The sequence below is a fragment of the Ranitomeya variabilis genome, chromosome 1 (assembly GCF_051348905.1).
Source record: "Ranitomeya variabilis isolate aRanVar5 chromosome 1, aRanVar5.hap1, whole genome shotgun sequence".
NCBI lineage: Eukaryota > Metazoa > Chordata > Amphibia > Anura > Dendrobatidae > Ranitomeya > Ranitomeya variabilis.
In genome coordinates this window covers 696,711,329-696,729,259 of record NC_135232.1, presented here as the reverse complement: position 1 = coordinate 696,729,259, position 17,931 = coordinate 696,711,329, and the positions used below count along the sequence as shown (strand labels likewise).

The 17,931-nt window shown below is 45.2% G+C and overlaps 1 long non-coding RNA gene across 1 annotated transcript in view; it reads right to left on the bottom strand.

Annotated features, from left to right (window-relative positions):
• Nucleotides 1–864: 864 nt before the first annotated feature.
• The window catches only part of LOC143776855 (uncharacterized), a 41,188-nt gene continuing 24,121 nt past the window's right edge, over nt 865–17,931 (bottom strand). Inside the window, exons 2-3 of the long non-coding RNA XR_013215936.1 lie at nt 15,099–15,161; nt 865–998 (exon numbers count right to left, since the gene is read on the bottom strand). This is a non-coding gene — a long non-coding RNA (uncharacterized LOC143776855). The remainder of the gene's footprint in view (nt 999–15,098; nt 15,162–17,931) is intronic.

The window sequence follows — 17,931 nt, the reverse complement described above, 5'->3', positions numbered from 1 at the left end:
GGCTTCCATATTGAGCTCGGTTATAATCAGAATTTGTGATGGTTTTTTAAGGTGTCCGTAAAAAAAAAAAAAAAAAAAAAAAAAAAAAAAAAAAAAATCTAAATTTGTTTGTTTCTCTACACAGACTCAGCAACCTTGAACACCCAATGTCAACTAAGAAATAAAGACTAGAATTAAAAGCTGATGTCATTCAGGAACTGGGCTGTGTTCACACCTTCCTTTGGGGATTTGCATTGGGGGTATTTATGGCATATGTCAGGTTAATGGAGCAATTGCAGCACCAGTGTAGCTGTGTCAGGCCAAGAGACCACCGTCCAGCACTGATGCCCCTATGACCATGTTGTCCTTTCTTTAGGGTGACTTTTTCCATCCTTTCTTCGCCCCTGGGATCAGCGGTGCCTGCAGACACTTATCACCGTCTTCATTCAGACGTGTAGGGTCCGCCATTATGATCAGAGGGGTCGTCGCCCGCAGCCCGCCAGACTCATCTCCACAAATTTGAGGGGTTTTGTCTCTGATCTGACACTGGACATGAAGTGCAAGTGCTCAGTGGGGAGTCGTGGAAGTATCATACACAGACCCTAATGGACCCCTGAGGGACCCTCGCTGCTGCACCACAAGACACAGACGACGGGCACCCCACCCATAACAGATGATCACAAGACCCCTTTAAGAACAAGTACAAAATGTAGCGTTTGGGAAAGAAGAGACGACCCCTGTGGGACCCCGTGTATAACGGTGCTAAAGGGTCACAGTGCATCCAAAGAGAAAAGAAAGACCACGAGACTAAGTCAGAAGCCGCTCACAATCAGCCCGCAGTCTGCGACCACCCACCTTCAGATCTCAGCAGCGACTCCGCAGCTCAGGAAGGTCACCGGGGCCTTTACAGGAAGCGCGATCAGTCATAGAGAGGGCATGGGAGAGAACGTCCTGCAGAGATACGGACTGCCACAGCGCCATCTGGTGTTGGAGGAGTGTAATACACTCTGCAATGACTCCTATTCACACTCAAAGCAGAGAGGTCTTTATGGGGGGATTAGTGGTGCATGACTAGTAAGCTCTATCTACTATATAGCCACATAGTCATCAGTATGTGAGACTCCTGAATATATGATATTATATATAGTAATAGCAGGCTCCATCAGCAGGTTACAGACAATCCCTGTAAGCGCATAATCTGCCAGCACAAGGCCACAGCTGTTCTGCTTCCTCCACTGGTAGAATACCGGCTGCTATGATAAGCACTTGTACTGCGCTCCCGTTATGTGACTGCACACTGTCAGCCCGTGACGGTACAGCTGTCCGGGGTTCAGGATTCCCCCACATGCCCTGTGCTGGTGGGCGGTCACAGGACCAGCTTGTATGTAGTTTGCATACTTGCAGTCACATGCCGACTAGATTCCTACCACTTCTTTTATTTCTATTTGAGACAAGCCATTAGAGACTAGTCGGCATGTGACCGTCACCTGGAAAGGTCCATTCTCAGGCTGCCGTCACGCTAGCAGTATTTGGTCAGTATTTTACATCAGTATTTGTAAGCCAAAACCAGAAGTGGTGCATATGTTTCTGTTATACTTTTCCTCTATTTGTTCCACTCCTGGTTTTGGCTTACAGATACTGATGTAAAATACTGACCAAATACTGCTAGTGTTCTACACATTCACGCACCTGGGGCCTTTTAGGCCTGTTTACAATTATCATGGAATAACTCAAATAAAAATACTTTTCAAAATGTATTTTACAATTGCAAGGTAAGGATGCATTCCAACTAGCACTGGGGTCCGTAATGGATCTGACCTCCTGGTGACCCCAGCTAAGGCTGGCGGAATCCTGGAGTTACCAGGAGGTCAGATCCATTATGGATCCCCTTCTGGCGAACCCCAGCGCTACTGGGAACACAGCCTAAGGCCGGCGTCACACTCAGCGTAAGACAATACGGTCCGTTTTTTACGGCCGTAATACGGAGAAATGTTCCCAAAATAGTGATCCGTATGTCCTCCGTAGTCAGGGTGTGTCAGCGTATTTTGCGCATGGCATCCTCCGTATGTAATCCGTATGGCATCCGTACTGCAATATTTTCTCGCAGTCTTGCAAAACCAACATCTAATGGATTTATGTGCTCAAATGTTCGGGAAAACATATATACAGTATATATATATATATATATATATATATATATATATATAGATATATATATATAGATATATATATAGATAGATAGATAGATATGTCATTGAGACACATATATATATATATTCTGTATTTATATTTAATTCAGCGCGATATCTGTGAACAGCCGGTAATTCAATTGCCAGCTTTTCATTTCTCCTTCACAAACCCGACATGATATGAGACATGGTTTACATACAGTAAACCATCTCATATCCCCCTTTTTTTTGCATATTCCACACTACTAATGTTAGTAGTGTGTATGTGCAAAATTTGGGCGCTGTAGCTGCTCAAATAAAGGGTTAAATGGCGGAAAAAATTGGCGTGGGCTCCCGCGCAATTTTCTCCACCAGAGTGGTAAAGCCAGTGACTGAGGGAAGATATTAATAGCCTAGAGAGGTTCCATGGTTATTGGCCCCCCGTGGCTAAAAACATCTGCCCCCAGCCACCCCAGAAAAGGGACATCTGGAAGATGCGCCTATTCTGGCACTTGGCCACTCTCTTCCCACTCCCGTGTAGCGGTGGGATATGGGGTAATGAAGGGTTAATGTCACCTTGCTATTGTAAGGTGACATTAAGCCAGATTAATAATGGAGAGGCGTCAATTATGACACCTATCCATTATTAATCCAATTGTCTGAAAGGGTTAAAAAACACACACACACATTATTAAAAAGTATTTTAATGAAATAAACACACAGGTTGTTTTAGTATTTTATTGCTCTCTCAATCCATCCGGAAGACCCTCGCTTGGCAAAATAATAAACCAACAATATACATACCTTCGGATGAACTGTCAGGTCCCACGAAGTAAATCCATCTGAAGGGGTTAAATCATTTTACAGCCAGGAGCTGCGCTAAAGCACTGCTCGTGGTTTTAAAAACCCCGGGTGCTGAAAGGAAAGCTGGGTGATCTGTACTTACATTGAGTCGCGGTGAGGCGCCCTCTGCTGGATGAACTCATATGAACTCGAGCGTGGGAACTTTTCCAAGGCTGCAGTTCATGAGAACATCCACCAGAGGGCGCCTCACCGCAACTCAATGTAAGTACAGATCACCCAGCTTTCCTTTCAGCACCCGGGGTTTTTAAAACCATGAGCAGTGCTTTAGCGCAGCTCCTGGCTGTAAAATGATTTAACCCCTTCAGATGGATTTACTTCGTGGGACCTGACAGTTCATCCGAAGGTATGTATATTGTTGGTTTATTATTTTGCCAAGTGAGGGTCTTCCGGATGGATTGAGAGAGCAATAAAATACTAAAACAACCTGTTTGTTTATTTCATTAAAATACTTTTTAATAACGTGTGTGTTTTTTAACCCTTTCAGACAATTGGATTAACCCCTTAGTGACAGAGCCAATTTGGTACTTAATGACCGAGCCAATTTTTACAATTCTGACCAGTGTCACTTTAAGAGGTTATAACTCTGGAACGCTTTATCGGATCCCGCTGATTCTGAGATTGTTTTTTCGTGACATGTTGTACTTCAAGATAGTGGTAACATTTCTTCGATATTACTTGCAATTATTTATGAAAAAAATGGAAATATGGCGAAAATTTTTAAAATTTTGCAATTTTCAAACTTTGTATTTTTATGCCCTTAAATCAGAGAGATATGTCACAAAAAAATAGTTAATAAATAACATTTCTCACATGTCTACTTTACATCAGCACAATTTTGGAAACAATTTTTTTTTTTGTTAGGGAGTTATAAGGGTTAAAAGTTGACCAGCAATTTCTCATTTTTACAACACCATGTTTTTTTTAGGGACCACATCACCTTTGAAGTGATTTTGAGGGGTCTATATGATAGAAAATAACCAGGTGTGACACCATTCTAAAAACTGCACCCCTCAAGCTGCTCAAAACCACATTCAAGAAGTTTATTAACCCTTTACGTACTTCACAGGAACTAAAACAATGTGGAAGAAAAAAATGAACATTTAACTTTTTTTTGCAAACATTTTACTTCAGAACCATTTTTTTTAATTTTCACAAGTGTAAAAACAGAAATGTAACCACAAATTTTGTTGTGCAATTTTTCCTGAGTACGCCGATACCCCATATGTGGAGGTAAACCACTGTTTGGGCGCACCGCAGAGCTTGGAAGTGAAGGAGCACCGTTTGACTGTTTCAATGCAGAATTGGCTGGAATTGAGATCGGACGCCATGTCGCGTTTGGAGAGCCCCTAATGTGCCTAAACAGTGGAAACCCCCCACACGTGACACCATTTTGGAAACTAGACCCCCCAAGGAACTTATCTAGATGTGTGGTGAGCACTTTGAACCCCCAAGTGCTTCACAGAAGTTTATAACGTAGAGCCGTGAAAATAAAAAATCGCATTTGTTTTCACAAAAATGATTTTTTCGCCCACAAATTCTTATTTTCACAAGGGTAACAGGAGAAATTAGACCATAAAAGTTGTTGTGCAATTTCTCCTGAGTACGTCGATACCCCATATATGGGGGTAAACCACTGTTTGGGCGCACCGCAGAGCTTGGAAGAGAAGGAGTGTCGTTTTACTTTTTCAATGCAGAATTGGCTGGAATTGAGATCGGATGCCATGTCGCGTTTGGAGAGTCCCTGATGTGCCTAAACAGTGGAAACCCCCCACAAGTGATACCATTTTGGAAACTAGACCCCTTAAGGAACTTATCTAGATGTGTGGTGAGCACTTTGAACCCCCAAGTGCTTCACAGAAGTTTATAACGTAGAGCCGTGAAAATAAAAAATCTAATTTTTTCTACAAAAATGATCTTTTTGCCCCCAAATTTTTATTTTCACAAGGGTAACAGGAGAAATTAGACCACAAAAGTTGTTGTGCAATTTCTCCTGAGTACGTCGATACCCCATATATGGGGGTAAACCACTGTTTGGGCGCACCGCAGAGCTTGGAAGAGAAGGAGTGTCGTTTTACTTTTTCAATGTAGAATTGGCTGGAATTGAGATCGGACGCCATGTCACGTTTGGAGAGCCGCTGATGTGCCTAAACAGTAGAGACCCCCCACATATGACACCATTTTGGAAACTAGACCCCTTAAGGAACTTATCTAGATGAGTGGTGAGCACTTTAAACCCCCAGGTGCTTCACAGAAGTTTATAACGTAGAGCCGTGAAAATAAAAAAATCACATTTTTTCTACAAAAATGATCTTTTTGCCTCCAAATTTTTATTTTACCAAGGGTAACAGGAGAAAATGGACCCCAGAAGTTGTTGTACAATTTGTCTTGAGTACGCCGACACCCCATATGTGGGGGTAAACCACTGTTTGGGCGCATGGCTGAGCTCGGAAGCAAAGGAGCGCCATTTGACTTTTCAATGCAAAATTGACTGGAATTGAGATCGGACGCCATGTCGCGTTTGGAGAGCCCCTGATGTGCCTAAACAGTAGAAACCCCCCAAAAGTGACCCCATTTTGGAAACTAGACCCCCCATGGAACTTATAATGCAGAGTCGTGAAAATAAAAAATATATATTTTTTAACAATAAAGATTTTTTAGCCCCCAAGTTTTTATTTTCACAAGGGTAACAAGAGAAATTGGACCCCAAAAGTTGTTTTCCAATTTGTCCTGAGTATGCTGGTACCCCATATGTGGGGGTAAACCACTGTTTGGGCGCACGGCAGAGCTCGGAAGGGAAGGAGCGCCATTTTGGAATGCAGACTTTGATAGAATTGTCTGCGGGCGTTATGTTGCGTTTGCAGACCCCTAATGTACCTAAACAGTAGAAACCCCCAACAAGTGACCCCATTTTGGAAAATAGACCCCCCAAGGAACTTATCTAGATATGTGGTGAGAACTTTGAATGCCCAAGTGCTTCACAGAAGTTTATAATGCAGAGTAGTGAAAATAAAAAATATTTTTTTTCCCACAAAAAAGATTTTTTTAGCCTCCAAATTTTTATTTTCACAAAGGTAACAAGAGAAATTGGATGCCAATATTTGTTCTCCAATTTGTCCTGAGTATTCTGGTACCCCATATGTGGGGGTAAACCACTGTTTTGGCACACGGCAGAGCTCGGAAGAGAAGGAGCGCCATTTTGGAATTCAGACTTTGATAGAATTGTCTGTGGGTGTTATGTTGCGTTTGCAGAGCCCCTGATGTACCTAAACAGTAGAAACCCCCACAAGTGACCAAATTTTGGAAACTAGACCCCCTAAGGAACTTATCTAGATATGTGGTGAGAACTTTGAAAGCTCAAGTGCTTCACAGAAGTTTATAATGCAGAGTAGTGAAAATAAAAAAATATTTTTTTTTCCAACAAAAAAGATTTTTAGCCCCCAAGTTTTTATTTTCACAAGGGTAACAGGAGAAATTGGACCCCAAAAGTTGTTGTCCAATTTATCCCGAGTACGCTGATGCCCCATATGTGGGGGTAAACCACTGTTTGGGCGCACGGCAGAGCTCAGAAGGGAGGGAGTACCATTTGACTTTTTTAGCGCAAAATTGGCTGTCGTGTTTGGAGACCCCCTGATGTACCTAAACAGTGGAAACCCCCAAATTATAACTCCAACCCTAACTCCAACACACCCCTAACCCTAATCTCAACCCGATCCATAATCCTAATCACAACCCTAACGATAATCACAACCCTAACCCCAAAACAGCCCTAATCTCAACCCTAACCATAACCCTAATCAAAACCCTAAATCCAACACACCCCTAACCCTAATCCCAACCCTAACCCTAATCCCAACCCTAATCCCAAACGTAACACTAATCCCAACCCTAATCCAAACCCTAACCCTAATCCCAACTCTAACCCTAACTTTAGCCCCAACCCTAACTTTAGCCCCAACCCTAACCATAACTTTAGCCCCCGTCGTCACAAAAAAAGTTCAATGTAACCTTTTTTTTGTACGTCGCGTCCGCCATTTCCGCGCATGCGTGGCCGTAACTCTGCCCCCTCCTCCCCAGGACATAGACTGGGCAGCGGATGCGTTGAAAAACTGCATCCGCTGCCCACGTTGTGCACAATTTTCACAACGTGCGTCGGTACGTCGGGCCGACGCATTGCGACCGCCCCGTACCGATGCAAGTGTGAAAGAAGCCTAAGGCTACTTTCACACTAGCGTCGTACTCGGCCCATCGCAGTGTGTCGGGCCGACGTACCGACGCTAGCGTTGTAAGCGCCGCACAACGGGTGCAGTGGATGCTGTTTTTTCAACGCATCCGCTACCCCATTGTGAGGTGCGGGGAGGCGGGGGCGGAGTTCCGGCCACGCATGCGCGGTCGGAAATGGCGGACACGTCGCACAAAAAAGTTACATGTAGTTTTTTTTGTGTCGACAGTCCGCCAAAGCACGACGCATCTGTCGCACGACGGATGCGACATGTGGCAATGCGTCGCTAATGCAAGCCAATGGAGAAAAAACGCATCCTGCAAGCACTTTTGCAGGATGCGTTTTTTCTCCAACGACGCATTGCGACGGAAGCCAAAAAACGCTAGTGTGAAAGTAGCCTAACCCTAACCCTAGCCCTAACCCTAAATTTAGCCCCAACCCTAACCCTAACTCTAACCCTAACCCTAACTCTAACCCTAACCCTAACCCTAACTCTAACCCTAACACTAACCCTAACTCTAACCCTAACTCTAACCCTAACCCTAACTCTAACCCTAACCCTAACCCTAATTTTAGCCCCAACTCGTCTTCTCCTGCCGGCCGGCAGATGGCAGCAGATGGCGGGCACACTGCGCATGCGCCCGCCATGATGAAAAAGCCGGCAGGAGAAGACAGAAGAGGACCCAGGGACACCGGGTGAGTATGTTAGGGTCCCCGAATCCCCCTATTTCTCTGTCCTCTGATGTGCGATCACATCAGAGGACAGAGAAATAACTGATCGCTTTTTTTTTTGCGGTCGCCGGTAAACTGTTAATTACCGGCGATCGCAAAGCAGGGGTCGGTGCAAACCGACCCCGATCATGTTCTTTGGGGTCTCGGCTACCCCCGGCAGCCGAGACCCCAAAGATCTTCCGGGTGCCGGGCGGCCTGCGCGTGCGCCCGCCATTTTTCCCCGGAAAAAAGATGGCGGCGCCCATCGGGAGCCACGAGGAGCACCGGGGGAGGTAGGTAAGTATCGGGGGGCTATTGGGGGCCATCGGGGACCACATTTCTCTGTCCTCCGATGTGCGATCACATCGGAGGACAGAGAAATTAAACGGCAAATCGCGGTTTTTTTTTTTTTTGTTGCGACCGCCGGTAAACGGTTAATTACCGGCGATCGCAACTCGGGGGTCGGTAAAACCGCCCCGAATCATGTTCTCTGGGGTCTCGGCTACCCTCGGCAACCGAGACCCCAGAGAAAATCCGACTCTGGGGGGCGCTATTCACTGTTTTGTGGTTTAAGTACCCTTAGCGGCCGCCGTTAAAAGGCGTATCGGCGGTCGTTAAGGGGTTAATAATGGATAGGTGTCATAATTGACGCCTGTCCATTATTAATCTGGCTTAATGTCACCTTACAATAGCAAGGTGGCATTAACCCTTCATTACCCCATATCCCACCGCTACACGGGAGTGGGAAGAGAGTGGCCAAGTGCCAGAATAGGCGCATCTTCCAGATGTGCCTTTTCTGGGGTGGCTGGGGGCAGATGTTTGTAGCCAGGGGGGGCCAATAACCATGGACCCTCTCTAGGCTATTAATATCTGCCCTCAGTCACTGGCTTTACCACTCTGGCGGAGAAAATTGCGCGGGAGCCCACGCCAATTTTTTCCGCCATTTAACCCTTTATTTTAGCAGCTGCAGCGCCCAAATTTTGCACATACACACTACTAACATTAGTAGCGAGGAATATGCAAAAAAAAAAAGGGGATATGAGATGCTTTACTGTATGTAAACCATGTCTCATATCCTGTCGGGTTGGGGAAGGAGAAATGAAAAGCCGGCAACTGAATTACCGGCTTGTCACTAACACCGCTGCGTATTTCTCGCAAGTCACACTGCTGGTCTGTGTGGAATCCGTATTTTTCTCGCCCCCATAGACTTTCATTGGCGTATTATTTGCGCAATACGCTGACAAACGCAGCATGCTGCGATTTTGTACGGCCGCAGAAAGCCGTATAATACGGATCCGTAATATACGGCTGATAGGACCAGACCCATTGAGAATAATTGTGCCGTTTGTTTGCCGAGCTTTACGGACGTATTTTCTGCGCTCTTACGTCCGTAAAACTCGCTAGTGTGACGCCGGCCTAAGATGTGTATATTTCAAAACATAATTATGTGCATAAAACAACAAAAAAGTAAGTAAACGGGCACGCCAAATATAGGCATTCTATATGCAATTTTTTTATAAAAACATTTTTTGGTTGTAGCAAACTTGGTGCAGGAATATTTATTTGTAACTTTACATATTCCCCCGACAATTCTCGCATATTATTTTTTCGGCTGAACGTTCCTTGCATACATTTTGTCCGCAAGTAGAACAGAAACGCTCTGATTTTCTTTCCTTTGCTGGAGAAATATAGCAGCGCTTTCTTTTTTTTTCTCTTTGCTCTGGATGTTCCAGAAAGGGTATTCCACATCGGATCATTGCCTCCGTAATTTGCCTTGATAAGCAAATCTGTGTATCACATGTAAACCTAGTACAGGCCTAAAAGGCCCCAGGTGCGTGAATATGGGGTAGTCCCAAAAAAAGGTTGTTATACCGAAATGTCTGTAACATAAAAATATATGAATAACTGGAAATTACTAACAACTATACACTATGTTCCAAATTATTATGCAAATTGGATTTAAGTGTCATAAAGATTTAATTGTTTTGTTTTTCAAATAAACTGGTGGATGGTATTGTGTCTCAGGGCTCAATGGATCACTGAAATCAATCTTAAACACATGTGATAATTGATTTTCCAGGTGATTCTAATTAAAGGAAAACTACTTAAAAATGATGTTCCACATTATTAAGCAGGTCACAGTTTTCAAGTAACATGGGAAAGAAAAGGGATCTCTCTGCTGCTGAAAAGCATCAAATAGTGCAAATAATGCAAATAGTGAAGGGATGAAAACATTAGAAATTTTCCAAAAACATAAGCGTGATCATCGTACTGTTAAGAGATTTGTGGCTGTATCTGAGCACAAATGTGTTTGTGCTGATAAAGGCATAATGAGGAAGATTTCTGCCAGGCAAGTTCATCGGATTAAGAGAGTAGCTGCTAAAAAGCCATTACAAAGCAGCAAACAGATATTTGAAGCTGCTGGTGCCTCTGGAGTCCCTCGAACCTCAAGGTGTAGGCTCCTTCAAAGGCTTGCTGTGGTGCATAAACCTACTATTCGGCCACCCTTACACAGTGTTCACAAGCAGAAATGGTTGTATTAGGCCCACACATACATGAAGACTAATTTCCAAACAGTCTTGTTTACTGATAAGTGTTGAGCAACCCTGGATGGTCCAGATGGATGGAGTAGTGGATGGTTGGTGGATGGCCACCGTGTCCCACCAAGGCTGCAACGTCAGCGAGGAGGTGGAGGAGTCATGTTTTGGGCCAGAATCATGGGAAACAGCTGGTAAGGCCCTTTAAGGTTCCTGAAGGTGTGAAAATGACCTCTGCAAAGTATATAGAGTTTCTGACTGACAACTTTCTTCTACGGTCTAAAAAGCAGAAACGTGCCTTCAGGAGCAAAATCATCTACATGCTGACAATGCCCCATCTCATGCTGCAAAGAATCCCTCTGAGTCATTGGCTGCTATAGGCATAAAAAGAGATAAACTCATGGTGTGGCCACCATCTTCCCCTGACCTCAACCCTATAGAGAACCTTTAGAGGATCATCAGGCAAAAGATCTATGAGGGTGGGAGGCAGTTCACATCCAAACAGCAGCTCAGGGAGGCTATTCCAACTTCATGCAAAGAAATACAAGCAGAAACTCTCCAAAAACTCACAAGTTCAATGGATGCAAGAATTGTGAAGGTGACATCAAAGAAGGCTCCTATGCTAACATGTAACTTGGCCAATTAGGATGTTTTGGCGTTAAATAGCTTTTTTGTTCAGTGAATGTGACCTCCTAATGCTGCAACTTCCATAAATGAGCATCTTCAGTTCTTTACAACATATCAAATGTTTAGAAATTCTACTGTGCATAATAATTTGGAACAGTGCATTTTGAGTTTTTATTCATTTTGGAGATTATACTGTTATCATTGGGAGGTTTCTTCAATAAAATTTCATGTATAATCTAACGGGTGATGACTTTTATTAGACTGACTGTCATTTGCACCGACCATTTAGGAAAATCTGATAAAAATGTAATTTGCATAATAATTTGGAACATAGTGTATACCTGAGGATTACCTAGATTTTCAAAATTCTAACTAAAGTACTTTTACAGAAAATAGAAAACAAGTAACCTGGCAGGCCTGCGAGGCCCCAGGTATGCGTTCTAGGGTTAAAGTAATAAGTCTGGATGTGCAGCGCACACTGGAGACATTGGTGCTGTAGGGAACCGACAGCTGGATATGCTGGACAGTATTAGGAGCAATGAGGAACAGCAGAGCTGGATATGCTGGACAGTATTAGGAGCAACGTGGAACAGCAGAGCTGGATATGCTGGACAGTATTAGGAGCATCGTGGAATAGCAGAGCTGTATATGCTGGACAGTATTAGGAGCAATGAGGAACAGCAGAGCTGGATATGCTGGACAGTATTAGGAGCAACATGGAACAGCAGAGCTGTATATGCTGGACTGTATTAGGAGCAACGAGGAACAGCAGAGCTGTATATGCTGGACAGTATTAGGAGCAACGAGGAACAGCAGAGCTGGATATGCTAGACAGTATTAGGAGCAACGTGGAATAGCAGAGTTGGATATGTTGGACAGCATTAGGAGCAACGTGGAATAGCAGACCTGGATACGTTGGACAACATGAGGAACAGCGTGGAACAGCAGAGCTGAATATGCCAGACAGCAAGAGGAGCAACGTGGAACAGTAGAGCAGGATATGCTGGAAAGCAAGAGGAGCAATGTGGCATAGCAGAGCTGGATATGCTGGACAGCATGAGGAACAGCGTGGAACAGCAGAGCTGAACATGCTGGACAGCATGAGGAAGAGCGTGGAACAGCAGAGCTGGATATGCTGTACAGCAAGAGGAGCATTGTGGGACAGCAGAGCTGAATATGCTGGACAGCATGAGGAGCAACATGGAACAGCAGAGCTGGATGTGCTGGACAGTATTAGGCGCAACGTGGAATAGCAAAGCTTGATATGCTGGACAGCATGAGGAACAGCATGGAACAGCAGAGCTTAATATGCTAGACAACATGATGAGCAACGTGGAACAACAAAGCTGGATATGCTGGACAGCATGAGGAGCAGCCTGGAATAGCAGAGCTGGATATGCTGGACAGCATGAGGAGCATCGTGGAATAGAAGAGCTGGATGTGCTGGACAGCAAAAGGAGCAAAGTGGAACAACCAAGGTGGATATGCTAGACATCATGAGGTGCATCGTGGGACAGCGGAGCTGAATATGCTGGACAGCAAGTGAAGCAGTATGGAACAGCACAGCTGGATATGCTGGACAGCTTGAGAAGCAACATGGAACAGCAGAGCTGGATATATCAGACAGCAGGAGGAGCAACGTGGAACAGCAGAGCTGGATATGCGTATCCCCCTACCTGATCTATCTATTATGGTAAACGGCATCACGCTCTCTCTTGCACCTGAAATCCGCTGCCTCGGGTTAACTCTCGACTCTGCCCTGTCCTTCAAACCGCACGTCCAAACTGTTGCCACCTCCTGTCGCCTCCAACTAAAAAATATTGCCAGAATCCATCCCTTCCTCAGCCCACAATCTACTAAAACTTTTGTGCATGCCCTCATCATCTCTCACCTTTATTACTGCAACACCCTCCTCTGTGGCCTCCCCACTAACTCTCTTGCACCACTCCAGTCTGTCCTCAACTCACCTGCCCGGCTAATCCACCTCTCTACTCCCCTGCTTCTCCCCTCTGCAAATCCCTCCACTGGCTCCCAATTACCCAACAAATCCAGTTCACATTACAAACACTGATCTACAAAGCCATCCACAACCTGTCCCTCCTTATATCTCTGAACTAATCTCCCAATATCTTCCCTGACCTAATCTCTGATCTTCCCAAGACGTCCTACTCTCCTCCACACTTATTCGCTCCTCACACAACCGCCTCCAAGATTTCTCCCGAATATCCCCCATCCTCTGGAATTCCACACCTCAACACGTCCGATTATCCACCACCCTTGGATCCTTCAGACGGAACCTGAAAACCCATCTCTTCAGGAAAGCCTACAGCCTGCAATAACCATTCTGCCGCCTCACCAACCACCCGAGCTGCCGCCACCTCACCAACCGCCCGAGCTGCCGCCTCACCAACCACCCGAGCTGCTGCCACCTCACCAACCACCTGAGCTGCTGCCGCCTCACCAACCACCCGAGCTGCCGCCTCACCAACCACCAGAGCTGCCGCCTCACCAACCACCAGAGCTGACGCCTCACCACCGCCAGTGCTGCAGCACCCCGACCTCCTGTCTCTTCCCCATTATCTCGAAGAATGTAAGTCCGCAAGGACAGGGTCCTCTCCCCTCTGTACCAGTCTGTCATTGTAAATTTGTTTACTGTTAACGATATCTATAACCCTGTATGTAACCCTTTCTCATGTACAGCACCATGGAATTAATGGTGCTATATAAATAAATAATAATATGCTGGACAGCATGAGGAGCAATGTGGAACAGCAGAGTTAGATATATTGGACAGCGTGAGGAGAAACGTGGAAAAGGAGAGCTGGATATGCTGGACAGCAAGAGGAGAAGCATGGAACAGCAGAGCTGGATATGCTGGATAGCAGGAGGAGAAGCGTGGAACAGCAGAGCTGGATATGCTGGACAGCATGAGGAGCAATGTGGAACAGAAGATTATAAATGCTGGATAGCAAGAGAAGCAGAGTGGAACAGCAAAACTGGATATGCTTAACAGCACGAGGAGCAGCAGAGCTGCATATGTTGGACAGCGCGAGAAGCAGCATGGAACTACTTTTCTCCGAAACTGATATTCTTATTTATCAGATCCTGCAGCTCCTGAGCCTACTCTATACTTCTGCACCTGTCCTATTTTGGGAAGCATCCCAGCATCAGGCACGAGTGACCTTCCAAAAATGCTACTTTCCAGGAGGCTTTGATGGCCCACCTTGGTATATCAGAATATACCACCAATACCTCCAGAGCTTAGTTCCAGTGGATCAAAATCTTTCCTAATTGTATGTTGGACGACTCATACAGTTATTAGAGCAATATTTTGTGACAAATGGATCATATGACCAACTGGAAATTATCAAGGTTCCTATTGGAAAGTTGTGAGAAACTGGTATAGAAAGTATGCAAAAAAATGTTAAGGCTATGTGCACACGTTGCGGATTTTGCTGCGGGACCGCAGCAGCTTTCCATGCGTTTACAGTACAATGTACACCTATGAAAAACACAATCCGCAGTGCCCATGCTGCGGAAAAAAAACACGCGGAAACGCTGCGGGTTACATTCCACAGCATGTCAATTCTTTGTGCGGATTCCGCAGCGGTTTATACCTGCTCCATAATAGGAATCCGCAGGTGAAATCCACACAAAATACGCATAAAACCCGCGGTAAATCCGCAGGTAAAACGCAATGCCTTTTAACTGCGGAATTCTAAAACCCGCAGTGGAAAAATCCACAGATCTCCTTTCTATGTGTGCACATACCCTAGGACTTTCCATTATATAGCACTTTAACGCTTTTGGCGCTTCATGCAGAAGTCCCAATGTAAGACACATCTGTCCCATGATGAGGGCCCTTTACAATGTATGAAGCAGGTGGGTGTAATATTAGGCTTTGGTCACAGAGTTTTTTTGGAGAAGGTCTGCTCAGGAAAAAAACCCCCAAAAAATAAATATGAAATTCTCTTCCTATTAATTTCTACTTGCTGTTCAGTCTTGTATCTTCAGTCTTTTGAGCTTTTTCCTTCTGCTTCCGGTTGTGAAAAACTCCTGGTGGGAAAAAAAAGTGCATATCACTTATTTGAATCGTTTCCTGATAGAGAAAGCTGCAAATTAGGCATTATCCAAGGAAAAGGCTGCAAAAGAAAAACCTGTGAGGCTAGCAGGTTCCCCTGGGAAAAAAACAGACTGCACAGAGAAGGGACAATAGCACCACCTTCTGGCATAATTACATATTAAAATATGATGGCCAATACTTCAAGTGCAATGCTCAAGGGACAGACAAACATGGATCAATAAGAAATTGCTGTCACTGGGGGGTGCATCTACACGCTGCCATGCTAAGAGCTCTTTATTATACCAAGAAGGGGCCCAGGATGGAGGTCATTGTAACAGGAAGGAGGTCAGGTTGGGAGACATTATACCAAAAAGGGCACAGGATTGGGGGCATTGTAACAGGAAGGTGGTCAGGATGGGGGGACATTATACCAAAAAGGGGTCCAGGATGGGGGACCTTATACCAAGAAGGGGCACGGGATGGGGGATGTTGTAACAGGAAGGTGGTCAGGATGGGGGACATTATACCAAGAAGGGGCTCAGGATCGAGGTCATTGTAACAGGAAGGAGGTCAGGCTGGGAGACATTATACCAAAAAGGGGCCCAGGATTGGGGGCATTGTAACAGGAAGGTGGTCAGGATGGGGGGACATTATACCAAAAAGGGGTCCAGGATGGGGGACCTTATACCAAGAAGGGGCACGGGATGGGGGATGTTGTAACAGGAAGGTGGTCAGGATGGGGGACATTATACCAAGAAGGGGCTCAGGATCGAGGTCATTGTAACAGGAAGGAGGTCAGGTTGGGAGACATTATACCAAAAAGGGGCCCAGGATTGGGGGCATTGTAACAGGAAGGTGGTCAGGATGGGGGGACATTATACCAAAAAGGAGTCCAGGATGGGGGACCTTATACCAAGAAGGGGCACGGGATGGGGGATGTTGTAACAGGAAGGTGGTCAGGATGGGGGACATTATACCAAGAAGGGGCTCAGGATCGAGGTCATTGTAACAGGAAGGAGGTCAGGCTGGGAGACATTATACCAAAAAGAGGCCCAGGATGGGGGACATTGTAACAGGAAGGTGGTCAGGATGGGGGGACATTATACCAAAAAGGGGTCCAGGATGGGGGACCTTATACCAGAAAGGTGGTCAGGATGGGGGACATCATACCAAAAAGGGGTCCAGGATGGGGGACATTTTAACAGGAAGGAGGTCAGGATGGGGGGACATTATACCAAAAAGGGGTCCAGGATGGGGGACCTTATACCAAGAAGGGGCACGGGATGGGGGACGTTGTAACAGGAAGGTGGTCAGGATGGGGGACATTATACCAAGAAGGGGCCCAGGATCGAGGTCATTGTAACAGGAAGGAGGTCAGGTTGGGAGACATTATACCAAAAAGGGGTCCAGGATGGGGGACCTTATAGCAGGAAGGTGGTCAGGATGGGGGACATCATACCAAAAAGGGGTCCAGGATGGGGGACATTGTAACAGGAAGGAGGTCAGGATGGGGGGACATTATACCAAAAAGGGGCCCAGGATGGGGGACATTGTAACAGGAAGGAGGTCAGGATGGGGGGACATTATACCAAAAAGGGGCCCAGGATGGGGGACATTGTAACAGGAAGGAGGTCAGGATGGGGGGGGGGGGACATTATATCAAAAAGGGGCCCAGGATGGGGGACATTATACCAGGAAGTGGCTCAATCCTAATATTATTACTACACCCAAGAAGTCATCCTCCAGTGGCATCAGAATGGAAATCTGCCATAAAATGAGTGTCCATGCTCAAAGTAATGTGGTGATAAAGCAATTATTAAAAGGAAGACACCTTCCCTTTTGTGCCCACAGGCAACAATGGAAAAGGAACTGAGATTTTTTTCTTTTTTTCTTTTTGGAACGGAGCGTAGTCATAAGGAATGGTCTAAAATGAGCATGTTATGTTTCTCAATAGAAGTAGATGTCACTTGGTGCTGGATAGACAGAAGTACAAAGTGGTAGAAATGTTCCTATTCTTTAATCTTGGCCCCTATAATTACTTTCCTGGTTAGATGTCTCAGAATAGTCACATATTTGTGTGAGGTGCGATGCAGGAACCACAGTATAGTCAGTAATGAAGCCAGGAGTTGGCAGGAAAGGCCAATGGTCAGAACATCCGATGCCAGGCAACAAATCCAAGGATTGGGACAAAAGCTGAATCCACATGCTAAGGTCAAAAACAGAGTACGTATCAAATCGAAAATAGCAAGAGCCACACCAACATGTGTGAAACAGTTGGTGTGGAAAAGACTACTAATAGATCACATACTGCAAATGAGTCAACAGTGTGATGCAGCAGTAAAAAAGGCAAATACAGTTCTAAGATTTAATAGGAGAAGCATAGAGTCTAGATCACGTGAGGTAATTATCCCCCTCTACTACTTCTTGGTCAGGCCTGATCTGAAATACTGTGTCCAGTTCTGGGAAGCACATTCAAAAAAATATATTGAAAAACTGGAGCAAGTTCAGAGAAGAGCTACCTGGATGGTGAATGGATGGTAAAGTATGTCCTATGAGGAACAGTTAAAGGATCTTGGAATGTTTAGCTTGCAAAAAAGAAGACGAAGAGAAGACTTAGTAGCTGTCTACAACTATCTGAAGGGCTGTCACAGTGTAGAGAGATCATCATTATTCTCATAAGCTCATGGAAACACGAGAAACAATGGAATGAAACTCAAAGAGACAAGATACTGATTAGATATTAGAAAAAAAAAATTTTTTGCA